Source organism: Pseudophryne corroboree, chromosome 2 (genome assembly GCF_028390025.1).
Source record: "Pseudophryne corroboree isolate aPseCor3 chromosome 2, aPseCor3.hap2, whole genome shotgun sequence".
NCBI classification, from domain to species: domain Eukaryota; kingdom Metazoa; phylum Chordata; class Amphibia; order Anura; family Myobatrachidae; genus Pseudophryne; species Pseudophryne corroboree.
The window spans coordinates 482,740,175-482,752,567 of NC_086445.1; the positions used below are offsets into that span (position 1 = coordinate 482,740,175).

The following is a 12,393-nucleotide window of genomic DNA, read 5'->3' on the forward strand; positions in this document are numbered from 1 at the left end:
GCTCAGTAATAGGGATAAATCACTACTAATGTGCCTGAATTTGCCACACAACAGGAATGGACATCAGAAAGCAATGATCCACAATCATCAATATTTTTTTTGTTCCCTCCAATTGACAGTCCTTTTCAATTTGATTCTGTAGAAGTGGAAACCATCGGCCCCTTTGTTCCGATGGCTTGTTCCTAATGTTTGGTGATGTCACCATGTCCCTTGCAGGGATCCTTTGACATGAGCACATTATCAATGTTTTTGGGCACATCGCATCATGCCACATGACAATAGCAGTACACATGGAGCCATAAGAAAATCTGTCATTAACAAGCATTAAAAACAACCACTCAGCTTGTAATCTCTTCCTCCATTTCTCCCATGATAGAAGAAAAGGAACGGTCATCAAAAGCAAACAGCAGCTACAATGAAGCAGCACTGAGAGCTCACTCCGCGCTCAGAAAAGATTACTATTGCTCTTCCTCATGGTTGGTAGGTCTGGACACTTTAGAGCACATTTCCAAAAGTTAAAAACTATAGAAATGATCCCTGAAAGTATAGTCTTAACCATAACAGCCTAGCATTTTTACTGCTGTGGGAAGGAGAGTCTTTTTAATATAATGGAGATTTTTAAAATGATCTCACAGTTGAACATATCTTGAATATATCAGATAGTAAGAAACTATGCTGCCTTTAAAATGTGGACCAACGATGGACTCAGCTTTTCTTACAGAATGTATTCTTCTATGATTGTGCACTCACTTGCTCATCTGCATATTTAAGATACTCTGGCCAACCAGGAAGCACCTCTGAAACAGCCGAGACACAGCTTAAAGCAGCAACAACAGCCTCAGCTAATAACGGACTATGCACACAGAATGTCAGGATCACAAAACCAAACATATGTTATAGAGAAAAACAAAGTCTAAACACGTGCTTTTCTGGCATGGTGACAATTCTGCTTGGTAGATCACTAACGATCATGTTATATTTGCTGTGGGATGGGTGCTTTTGTTTCTGTTCCTCTACTGTTAGTTCATTTTACGCTGGGGGGATGTTCGATGCAACAGAACCTCATATGTAGGCTGGTATTTGAAGAGTAATAAGAGCGATAGATTACATAATATTAATGTAACAAAGATACTACCTTTTATATCTTTCTTTTATGACAAAAATGAGTAAACATGGGGAATAAACACGACAAATGACATACAAACCACCTCCTGCTTGCTTTTGGGTGTAATTTGTAATAAAACCATAAAGATATTCAAATGAACCATGTTAGTTTCACTGCTAGCCTTCATTTGGCATGGATTTCCTCTAAATGGTTTTCATATTAAAAAAAAGGGGGTTCCCCGAAATATGTACTGAAATGTTGCAACTACTCTACCTTACATCACAAATGCTTCCAAAATAATGTGTCCTCTGCTCCCCGGAAGGCTTCCCATCACGCCACAGCAGGTATGGACATCGGAAGCCTGGCATTAATTGGTTGCCGGGCTGATGACATCAAACGCAGCCATGCACATTGAATGATTGCAATGGTGTAACCATCAATTGCTTTACTGTGAACATGTGTAGAATCTTTCAGAGCTTTGTGCAAGCGTGCATTTACCTGAGCTGCGGACACCCCTTTCCGGGTGTCCGCAAATGCACAGAAGTACCTGAACATCGTATTGGCAACCATCGAATCCTCGCAATTTAGTGGAAAAGGGTACTTTGATCGAATTGGAAAGACTGTTGATTGGTAGCCATCGACCTCAAACGTCCATCCCTATGTCTTGTGAGCATGTACATAAATAGGTTGTGAAACAGAGGGTCTAATTCAGAGTTGTACGCAAACGCAGCCGTTTCCATACAACTGTGATGTTTGGTGATCTGTGACTGCGAGATTGCTCGCAGGGCCCCCTAAGCCTCAACATGATTCACATGCTGTGGCCAAAATGGTGTTATCCCACCCCTGTTTTGTAGGCTTGCCGAGGCCAGGGTCTGAGTCCTCCAGTGCAGAATTCCTGGTCTTGGCAGAGTGAAACCCCAGGCCATCCTGAGTAACCTGGTTGCTCAGATGGGCGATGTTCACGCAAGTGATCTAATGGCTGCTACTGCTTGCCGTACAACTTATAATCAGACCTAGAAACTCAGCACTTACACTGGACCAGGGCCATAACTAGGGGTCTGCGATCGGTGCTGCCCTGCAGTCAGTATTGCTGCAGCAGTGCCACCTGGAGTGCCCTTTGGATGCTTCAGGCAGGAGCCCTACAGTACGTACAACAGCTCGAAGCGTCCTCAGGGTGCTTCTGCATCCAAAGAGACAGCATCGGATCAATTGCGTAAACATCAACCGAGTACTCAGGATGGCCAGGCTGTTTGCGCTGCTGGGGCCAGGAAATTTGCATCAGACGATGCAGAGCCTGGCCTCGCCACTCCCAGAAAATAGAGGTACAACTTCCTGTTTTAGTGAAATCTACCCACCCCACACGTCTGCAGACTGTCCATCAGACTTGCATCACAGAGGACACTGCGTGCGATCACACATGCGCCCACCATCGTAGACGTACATAAACCATTTGCTTTATGTACATCTTTGAATCAAGTCCTGCATACAGAGCAGTGGACATGATGCCGTGACAGAGGGTTGGACTGTCCAGCAGGGGCACAGGGGAAACCCTCGGCGGGCCCCACCTTCTCTTCTAGGGATCAGGTTCCAGATTGTGCACTTGAATGATAGATTACGCACATGTTGCCTTATAGTGCACAGGACTATGGTGTTTTTTCTGCATTACTGTTATTAATCTGGTACATTATTAAGCATGAACAAGCAGTTTTTACTATAAAATGATTAGCCAAGCCTCTGTGGCAGCTGGCCACCCCCCCCTCTGGAGACTGTCCACATCCTAAAATACGGTCCCCTACCATTGCAGTTCCCCGGTGGGCCCTTCATGCCCAAGGCAGACACTGCCGCGACAGGAGACTCGGGTGTATGGATGCAGTAGAGGGGGACACTGCCGTGACAGGAGTGCCAGGTGCCTATGTGCAGAGAAGGGGACAATGCCATGAGTCGTGACAGTTTTGCTTTTATTTTTTTGTGCTGGAGCTCAGAGCAGAGAGCTGCAGTGTTACATGGAGCACCACCTGCTGGCCATTCATGCAGAACTGCACTTGCCATATAGTGTTAAGAATACTTCCAGTTTGAAGTGACAATCCCCAAATAAGCTTCACTTGAAAATATTTTGAAGATATAAAGCCAGCTCAGTAATAGGGATAAATCACTACTAATGTGCCTGAATTTGCCACACAACAGGAATGGACATCAGAAAGCAATGATCCACAATCATCAATATTTTTTTTGTTCCCTCCAATTGACAGTCCTTTTCAATTTGATTCTGTAGAAGTGGAAACCATCGGCCCCTTTGTTCCGATGGCTTGTTCCTAATGTTTGGTGATGTCACCATGTCCCTTGCAGGGATCCTTTGACATGAGCACATTATCAATGTTTTTGGGCACATCGCATCATGCCACATGACAATAGCAGTACACATGGAGCCATAAGAAAATCTGTCATTAACAAGCATTAAAAACAACCACTCAGCTTGTAATCTCTTCCTCCATTTCTCCCATGATAGAAGAAAAGGAACGGTCATCAAAAGCAAACAGCAGCTACAATGAAGCAGCACTGAGAGCTCACTTCGCGCTCAGAAAAGATTACTATTGCTCTTCCTCATGGTTGGTAGGTCTGGACACTTTAGAGCACATTTCCAAAAGTTAAAAACTATAGAAATGATCCCTGAAAGTATAGTCTTAACCATAACAGCCTAGCATTTTTACTGCTGTGGGAAGGAGAGTCTTTTTAATATAATGGAGATTTTTAAAATGATCTCACAGTTGAACATATCTTGAATATATCAGATAGTAAGAAACTATGCTGCCTTTAAAATGTGGACCAACGATGGACTCAGCTTTTCTTACAGAATGTATTCTTCTATGATTGTGCACTCACTTGCTCATCTGCATATTTAAGATACTCTGGCCAACCAGGAAGCACCTCTGAAACAGCCGAGACACAGCTTAAAGCAGCAACAACAGCCTCAGCTAATAACGGACTATGCACACAGAATGTCAGGATCACAAAACCAAACATATGTTATAGAGAAAAACAAAGTCTAAACACGTGCTTTTCTGGCATGGTGACAATTCTGCTTGGTAGATCACTAACGATCATGTTATATTTGCTGTGGGATGGGTGCTTTTGTTTCTGTTCCTCTACTGTTAGTTCATTTTACGCTGGGGGGATGTTCGATGCAACAGAACCTCATATGTAGGCTGGTATTTGAAGAGTAATAAGAGCGATAGATTACATAATATTAATGTAACAAAGATACTACCTTTTATATCTTTCTTTTATGACAAAAATGAGTAAACATGGGGAATAAACACGACAAATGACATACAAACCACCTCCTGCTTGCTTTTGGGTGTAATTTGTAATAAAACCATAAAGATATTCAAATGAACCATGTTAGTTTCACTGCTAGCCTTCATTTGGCATGGATTTCCTCTAAATGGTTTTCATATTAAAAAAAAGGGGGTTCCCCGAAATATGTACTGAAATGTTGCAACTACTCTACCTTACATCACAAATGCTTCCAAAATAATGTGTCCTCTGCTCCCCGGAAGGCTTCCCATCACGCCACAGCAGGTATGGACATCGGAAGCCTGGCATTAATTGGTTGCCGGGCTGATGACATCAAACGCAGCCATGCACATTGAATGATTGCAATGGTGTAACCATCAATTGCTTTACTGTGAACATGTGTAGAATCTTTCAGAGCTTTGTGCAAGCGTGCATTTACCTGAGCTGCGGACACCCCTTTCCGGGTGTCCGCAAATGCACAGAAGTACCTGAACATCGGATTGGCAACCATCGAATCCTCGCAATTTAGTGGAAAAGGGTACTTTGATCGAATTGGAAAGACTGTTGATTGGTAGCCATCGACCTCAAACGTCAATCCCTATGTCTTGTGAGCATGTACATAAATAGGTTGTGAAACAGAGGGTCTAATTCAGAGTTGTACGCAAACGCAGCCGTTTCCATACAACTGTGATGTTTGGTGATCTGTGACTGCGAGATTGCTCGCAGGGCCCCCTAAGCCTCAACATGATTCACATGCTGTGGCCAAAATGGTGTTATCCCACCCCTGTTTTGTAGGCTTGCCGAGGCCAGGGTCTGCGTCCTCCAGTGCAGAATTCCTGGTCTTGGCAGAGTGAAACCCCAGGCCATCCTGAGTAACCTGGTTGCTCAGATGGGCGATGTTCACGCAAGTGATCTAATGGCTGCTACTGCTTGCCGTACAACTTATAATCAGACCTAGAAACTCAGCACTTACACTGGACCAGGGCCATAACTAGGGGTCTGCGATCGGTGCTGCCCTGCAGTCAGTATTGCTGCAGCAGTGCCACCTGGAGTGCCCTTTGGATGCTTCAGGCAGGAGCCCTACAGTACGTACAACAGCTCGAAGCGTCCTCAGGGTGCTTCTGCATCCAAAGAGACAGCATCGGATCAATTGCGTAAACATCAACCGAGTACTCAGGATGGCCAGGCTGTTTGCGCTGCTGGGGCCAGGAAATTTGCATCAGACGATGCAGAGCCTGGCCTCGCCACTCCCAGAAAATAGAGGTACAACTTCCTGTTTTAGTGAAATCTACCCACCCCACACGTCTGCAGACTGTCCATCAGACTTGCGTCACAGAGGACACTGCGTGCGATCACACATGCGCCCACCATCGTAGACGTACATAAACCATTTGCTTTATGTACATCTTTGAATCAAGTCCTGCATACAGAGCAGTGGACATGATGCCGTGACAGAGGGTTGGACTGTCCAGCAGGGGCACAGGGGAAACCCTCGGCGGGCCCCACCTTCTCTTCTAGGGATCAGGTTCCAGATTGTGCACTTGAATGATAGATTACGCACATGTTGCCTTATAGTGCACAGGACTATGGTGTTTTTTCTGCATTACTGTTATTAATCTGGTACATTATTAAGCATGAACAAGCAGTTTTTACTATAAAATGATTAGCCAAGCCTCTGTGGCAGCTGGCCACCCCCCCCCTCTGGAGACTGTCCACATCCTAAAATACGGTCCCCTACCATTGCAGTTCCCCGGTGGGCCCTTCATGCCCAAGGCAGACACTGCCGCGACAGGAGACTCGGGTGTATGGATGCAGTAGAGGGGGACACTGCCGTGACAGGAGTGCCAGGTGCCTATGTGCAGAGAAGGGGACAATGCCATGAGTCGTGACAGTTTTGCTTTTATTTTTTTGTGCTGGAGCTCAGAGCAGAGAGCTGCAGTGTTACATGGAGCACCACCTGCTGGCCATTCATGCAGAACTGCACTTGCCATATAGTGTTAAGAATACTTCCAGTTTGAAGTGACAATCCCCAAATAAGCTTCACTTGAAAATATTTTGAAGATATAAAGCCAGCTCAGTAATAGGGATAAATCACTACTAATGTGCCTGAATTTGCCACACAACAGGAATGGACATCAGAAAGCAATGATCCACAATCATCAATATTTTTTTTGTTCCCTCCAATTGACAGTCCTTTTCAATTTGATTCTGTAGAAGTGGAAACCATCGGCCCCTTTGTTCCGATGGCTTGTTCCTAATGTTTGGTGATGTCACCATGTCCCTTGCAGGGATCCTTTGACATGAGCACATTATCAATGTTTTTGGGCACATCGCATCATGCCACATGACAATAGCAGTACACATGGAGCCATAAGAAAATCTGTCATTAACAAGCATTAAAAACAACCACTCAGCTTGTAATCTCTTCCTCCATTTCTCCCATGATAGAAGAAAAGGAACGGTCATCAAAAGCAAACAGCAGCTACAATGAAGCAGCACTGAGAGCTCACTTCGCGCTCAGAAAAGATTACTATTGCTCTTCCTCATGGTTGGTAGGTCTGGACACTTTAGAGCACATTTCCAAAAGTTAAAAACTATAGAAATGATCCCTGAAAGTATAGTCTTAACCATAACAGCCTAGCATTTTTACTGCTGTGGGAAGGAGAGTCTTTTTAATATAATGGAGATTTTTAAAATGATCTCACAGTTGAACATATCTTGAATATATCAGATAGTAAGAAACTATGCTGCCTTTAAAATGTGGACCAACGATGGACTCAGCTTTTCTTACAGAATGTATTCTTCTATGATTGTGCACTCACTTGCTCATCTGCATATTTAAGATACTCTGGCCAACCAGGAAGCACCTCTGAAACAGCCGAGACACAGCTTAAAGCAGCAACAACAGCCTCAGCTAATAACGGACTATGCACACAGAATGTCAGGATCACAAAACCAAACATATGTTATAGAGAAAAACAAAGTCTAAACACGTGCTTTTCTGGCATGGTGACAATTCTGCTTGGTAGATCACTAACGATTATGTTATATTTGCTGTGGGATGGGTGCTTTTGTTTCTGTTCCTCTACTGTTAGTTCATTTTACGCTGGGGGGATGTTCGATGCAACAGAACCTCATATGTAGGCTGGTATTTGAAGAGTAATAAGAGCGATAGATTACATAATATTAATGTAACAAAGATACTACCTTTTATATCTTTCTTTTATGACAAAAATGAGTAAACATGGGGAATAAACACGACAAATGACATACAAACCACCTCCTGCTTGCTTTTGGGTGTAATTTGTAATAAAACCATAAAGATATTCAAATGAACCATGTTAGTTTCACTGCTAGCCTTCATTTGGCATGGATTTCCTCTAAATGGTTTTCATATTAAAAAAAAGGGGGTTCCCCGAAATATGTACTGAAATGTTGCAACTACTCTACCTTACATCACAAATGCTTCCAAAATAATGTGTCCTCTGCTCCCCGGAAGGCTTCCCATCACGCCACAGCAGGTATGGACATCGGAAGCCTGGCATTAATTGGTTGCCGGGCTGATGACATCAAACGCAGCCATGCACATTGAATGATTGCAATGGTGTAACCATCAATTGCTTTACTGTGAACATGTGTAGAATCTTTCAGAGCTTTGTGCAAGCGTGCATTTACCTGAGCTGCGGACACCCCTTTCCGGGTGTCCGCAAATGCACAGAAGTACCTGAACATCGGATTGGCAACCATCGAATCCTCGCAATTTAGTGGAAAAGGGTACTTTGATCGAATTGGAAAGACTGTTGATTGGTAGCCATCGACCTCAAACGTCCATCCCTATGTCTTGTGAGCATGCACATAAATAGGTTGTGAAACAGAGGGTCTAATTCAGAGTTGTACGCAAACGCAGCCGTTTCCATACAACTGTGATGTTTGGTGATCTGTGACTGCGAGATTGCTCGCAGGGCCCCCTAAGCCTCAACATGATTCACATGCTGTGGCCAAAATGGTGTTATCCCACCCCTGTTTTGTAGGCTTGCCGAGGCCAGGGTCTGCGTCCTCCAGTGCAGAATTCCTGGTCTTGGCAGAGTGAAACCCCAGGCCATCCTGAGTAACCTGGTTGCTCAGATGGGCGATGTTCACGCAAGTGATCTAATGGCTGCTACTGCTTGCCGTACAACTTATAATCAGACCTAGAAACTCAGCACTTACACTGGACCAGGGCCATAACTAGGGGTCTGCGATCGGTGCTGCCCTGCAGTCAGTATTGCTGCAGCAGTGCCACCTGGAGTGCCCTTTGGATGCTTCAGGCAGGAGCCCTACAGTACGTACAACAGCTCGAAGCGTCCTCAGGGTGCTTCTGCATCCAAAGAGACAGCATCGGATCAATTGCGTAAACATCAACCGAGTACTCAGGATGGCCAGGCTGTTTGCGCTGCTGGGGCCAGGAAATTTGCATCAGACGATGCAGAGCCTGGCCTCGCCACTCCCAGAAAATAGAGGTACAACTTCCTGTTTTAGTGAAATCTACCCACCCCACACGTCTGCAGACTGTCCATCAGACTTGCGTCACAGAGGACACTGCGTGCGATCACACATGCGCCCACCATCGTAGACGTACATAAACCATTTGCTTTATGTACATCTTTGAATCAAGTCCTGCATACAGAGCAGTGGACATGATGCCGTGACAGAGGGTTGGACTGTCCAGCAGGGGCACAGGGGAAACCCTCGGCGGGCCCCACCTTCTCTTCTAGGGATCAGGTTCCAGATTGTGCACTTGAATGATAGATTACGCACATGTTGCCTTATAGTGCACAGGACTATGGTGTTTTTTCTGCATTACTGTTATTAATCTGGTACATTATTAAGCATGAACAAGCAGTTTTTACTATAAAATGATTAGCCAAGCCTCTGTGGCAGCAGGCCACCCCCCCCCTCTGGAGACTGTCCACATCCTAAAATACGGTCCCCTACCATTGCAGTTCCCCGGTGGGCCCTTCATGCCCAAGGCAGACACTGCCGCGACAGGAGACTCGGGTGTATGGATGCAGTAGAGGGGGACACTGCCGTGACAGGAGTGCCAGGTGCCTATGTGCAGAGAAGGGGACAATGCCATGAGTCGTGACAGTTTTGCTTTTATTTTTTTGTGCTGGAGCTCAGAGCAGAGAGCTGCAGTGTTACATGGAGCACCACCTGCTGGCCATTCATGCAGAACTGCACTTGCCATATAGTGTTAAGAATACTTCCAGTTTGAAGTGACAATCCCCAAATAAGCTTCACTTGAAAATATTTTGAAGATATAAAGCCAGCTCAGTAATAGGGATAAATCACTACTAATGTGCCTGAATTTGCCACACAACAGGAATGGACATCAGAAAGCAATGATCCACAATCATCAATATTTTTTTTGTTCCCTCCAATTGACAGTCCTTTTCAATTTGATTCTGTAGAAGTGGAAACCATCGGCCCCTTTGTTCCGATGGCTTGTTCCTAATGTTTGGTGATGTCACCATGTCCCTTGCAGGGATCCTTTGACATGAGCACATTATCAATGTTTTTGGGCACATCACATCATGCCACATGACAATAGCAGTACACATGGAGCCATAAGAAAATCTGTCATTAACAAGCATTAAAAACAACCACTCAGCTTGTAATCTCTTCCTCCATTTCTCCCATGATAGAAGAAAAGGAACGGTCATCAAAAGCAAACAGCAGCTACAATGAAGCAGCACTGAGAGCTCACTTCGCGCTCAGAAAAGATTACTATTGCTCTTCCTCATGGTTGGTAGGTCTGGACACTTTAGAGTAGGGATGGACATCGATGGTCGATGTTTCAGAACCATCGATGTTTTCGTTTCGATGGTAGTGTTTTTAGCATTTAATGGTGCCCTCCCGATGTTTTTCACCATCGAATGATAGTCATTCGATGGTCTTCCGATGGTGGCTTGTTTTTTTCTTATTCCAAATAGCTATGCCTTCCCTTGCTGCTGTGTCTATCAGGGAAACTTCCTAAGTCCGTTGGAGGCTGTCTGTTTCAGACATGAGCCTGCTCAGCCAGTCCCCTCACCCCCTTCCCTCTCTAGACTGCTGCTAGGCAACATGGCCCACTGCAAGCTCTGATTGGCTCTCACTGACTCAGAGAGCCAATCAGATCCCAGACCTTACTTACCCTGCAGCAGCAGAAGCCACAGACACTCGGAGCTCAGGAGGATTCAGAGGAGACAGAGTGACCTCACTGATCTTTATATCACTCCAGCTATACACCACCACTGATCAGGGGGAATAATTTAGGAGGGCTATGGACAAAGTCCTTGCTTGAGTATGTTTTGGACTGTGGGAAAAACCAAGAGAAAACACAAAAACCATGGAAAGAACATACAAACTCCACACCATAATCATCGGAATTGGTCCCATGTGAGACAGCAAAGCAAACCGCGCACTGAGCAAGTTGCCATCCACATTATTGTAAGAAATTCCCAGCCGGTACGCCGTACCGCTGGGTCGTCCACAATACTGCATTCCGCTGGCTTCGTTCTGTGTGAGGGGAGGAGAGCGCAGCGCAGTGCCTCTCCTGCCCCTCAATTCTCTTGGATGCCCAGTCTCACTCTCCATCGGCGGCGGCGCGGTCAATCTGAATAAGGCACCTGTTAACTAGCCAATCAGAGCTCATGGACCGGCAGCCGCGGCTCCTGATTGGCTGCCGGTGCGCGAGCTCTGATTGGCTAACGAACCGGCGCATCATTTCAGATTGACCCCGCCGCCGTTGGAGAGTGAGACCGGGCATCAAAGAGAATTGAGGGGCAAGAGAGACGCTATGCTACGCTCTCCTCCCCTCACATAGAAGAAACAGAGCCAGCGGCAAGGGGTGGGGGGCAATGAGCGCACAGTGGGACAATGTATATCTGCCACAGGGGAGTATTGTATATCTGACACAGTGGGGGCATTGTATATCTGGTACTGTGGGGGCAATGTATATCTGCCACAGGGGAGTATTGTATATCTGACACAGTGGGGGCATTGTATATCTGACACAGTGGGGGCATTGTATATCTGGCACTGTGGGGGCATTGTATATCTGGCACAGTGGGGGCAATGTATATCTGGCACAGTGGGGGCAATGTATATCTGGCACAGTGGGGGCAATGTATATCTGGCACAGTGGGGGCAATGTATATCTGGCACAGTGGAGCATTGTATATCTGGCACTGTGGGGGCATTGTATATCTGGCACTGTGGGGGCATTGTATATCTGGCACAGTGGGGGCAATGTATATCTGGCACTGTGGGGGCAATGTATATCTGGCACTGTGGGGGCATTGCATATCTGGCACTGTGGGGGCATTGTATATCTGGCACAGTGGGGGCAATGTATCTCTGGCACTGTGGGGGCATTGTATATCTGGCACTGATGGGGTAATGTTACTTCATCATTGGGCATTGTGTGTATATTATATATGTATATTATACACACAATGTCCAGTGATAAAGTAATATGTTGCTCATAGTCTGGCCCTGTCCCCGATCCCAATTCCCACATTGCAAACGAAAATGCAGGCTTTCGCGCATGAACTAGTCATATAAATAGTTTTCACCATCGAATACTTTTGATGTGATGGTTAGTAACCATTGCATCGAAAGTTTCAATGGTGGAACATTGCCATCATATGATGGTTTGCTTTCGATGTCCATCCCTACTTTAGAGCACATTTCCAAAAGTTAAAAACTATAGAAATGATCCCTGAAAGTATAGTCTTAACCATAACAGCCTAGCATTTTTACTGCTGTGGGAAGGAGAGTCTTTTTAATATAATGGAGATTTTTAAAATGATCTCACAGTTGAACATATCTTGAAGATAGTAAGAAACTATGCTGCCTTTAAAATGTGGACCAACGATGGACTCAGCTTTTCTTACAGAATGTATTCTTCTATGATTGTGCACTCACTTGCTCATCTGCATATTTAAGATACTCTGGCCAACCAGGAAGCACCT

At 45.3% G+C, this 12,393-nt stretch overlaps 4 non-coding genes and 1 pseudogene across 4 annotated transcripts; all 5 read right to left on the reverse strand.

Moving 5' to 3' along the window:
• Window positions 1-333: 333 nt before the first annotated feature.
• On the reverse strand, window positions 334-553 carry LOC135052991 (small nucleolar RNA U3). The gene has a single exon (XR_010242404.1). It is a non-coding gene; the product is annotated as a small nucleolar RNA U3 (small nucleolar RNA).
• Window positions 554-3,568: 3,015 nt separating this feature from the next.
• On the reverse strand, window positions 3,569-3,788 carry LOC135052935 (small nucleolar RNA U3). Its single transcript, XR_010242357.1, has one exon. It is a non-coding gene; the product is annotated as a small nucleolar RNA U3 (small nucleolar RNA).
• Window positions 3,789-6,804: 3,016 nt separating this feature from the next.
• On the reverse strand, window positions 6,805-7,024 carry LOC135052936 (small nucleolar RNA U3). The gene has a single exon (XR_010242358.1). It is a non-coding gene; the product is annotated as a small nucleolar RNA U3 (small nucleolar RNA).
• A 3,016-nt stretch (window positions 7,025-10,040) lies between these two features.
• Window positions 10,041-10,251, reverse strand: LOC135054021 (small nucleolar RNA U3). The gene has a single exon (XR_010243300.1). It is a non-coding gene; the product is annotated as a small nucleolar RNA U3 (small nucleolar RNA).
• A 1,773-nt stretch (window positions 10,252-12,024) lies between these two features.
• On the reverse strand, window positions 12,025-12,156 carry LOC135054083 (small nucleolar RNA U3; annotated as a pseudogene).
• Window positions 12,157-12,393: the final 237 nt, after the last annotated feature.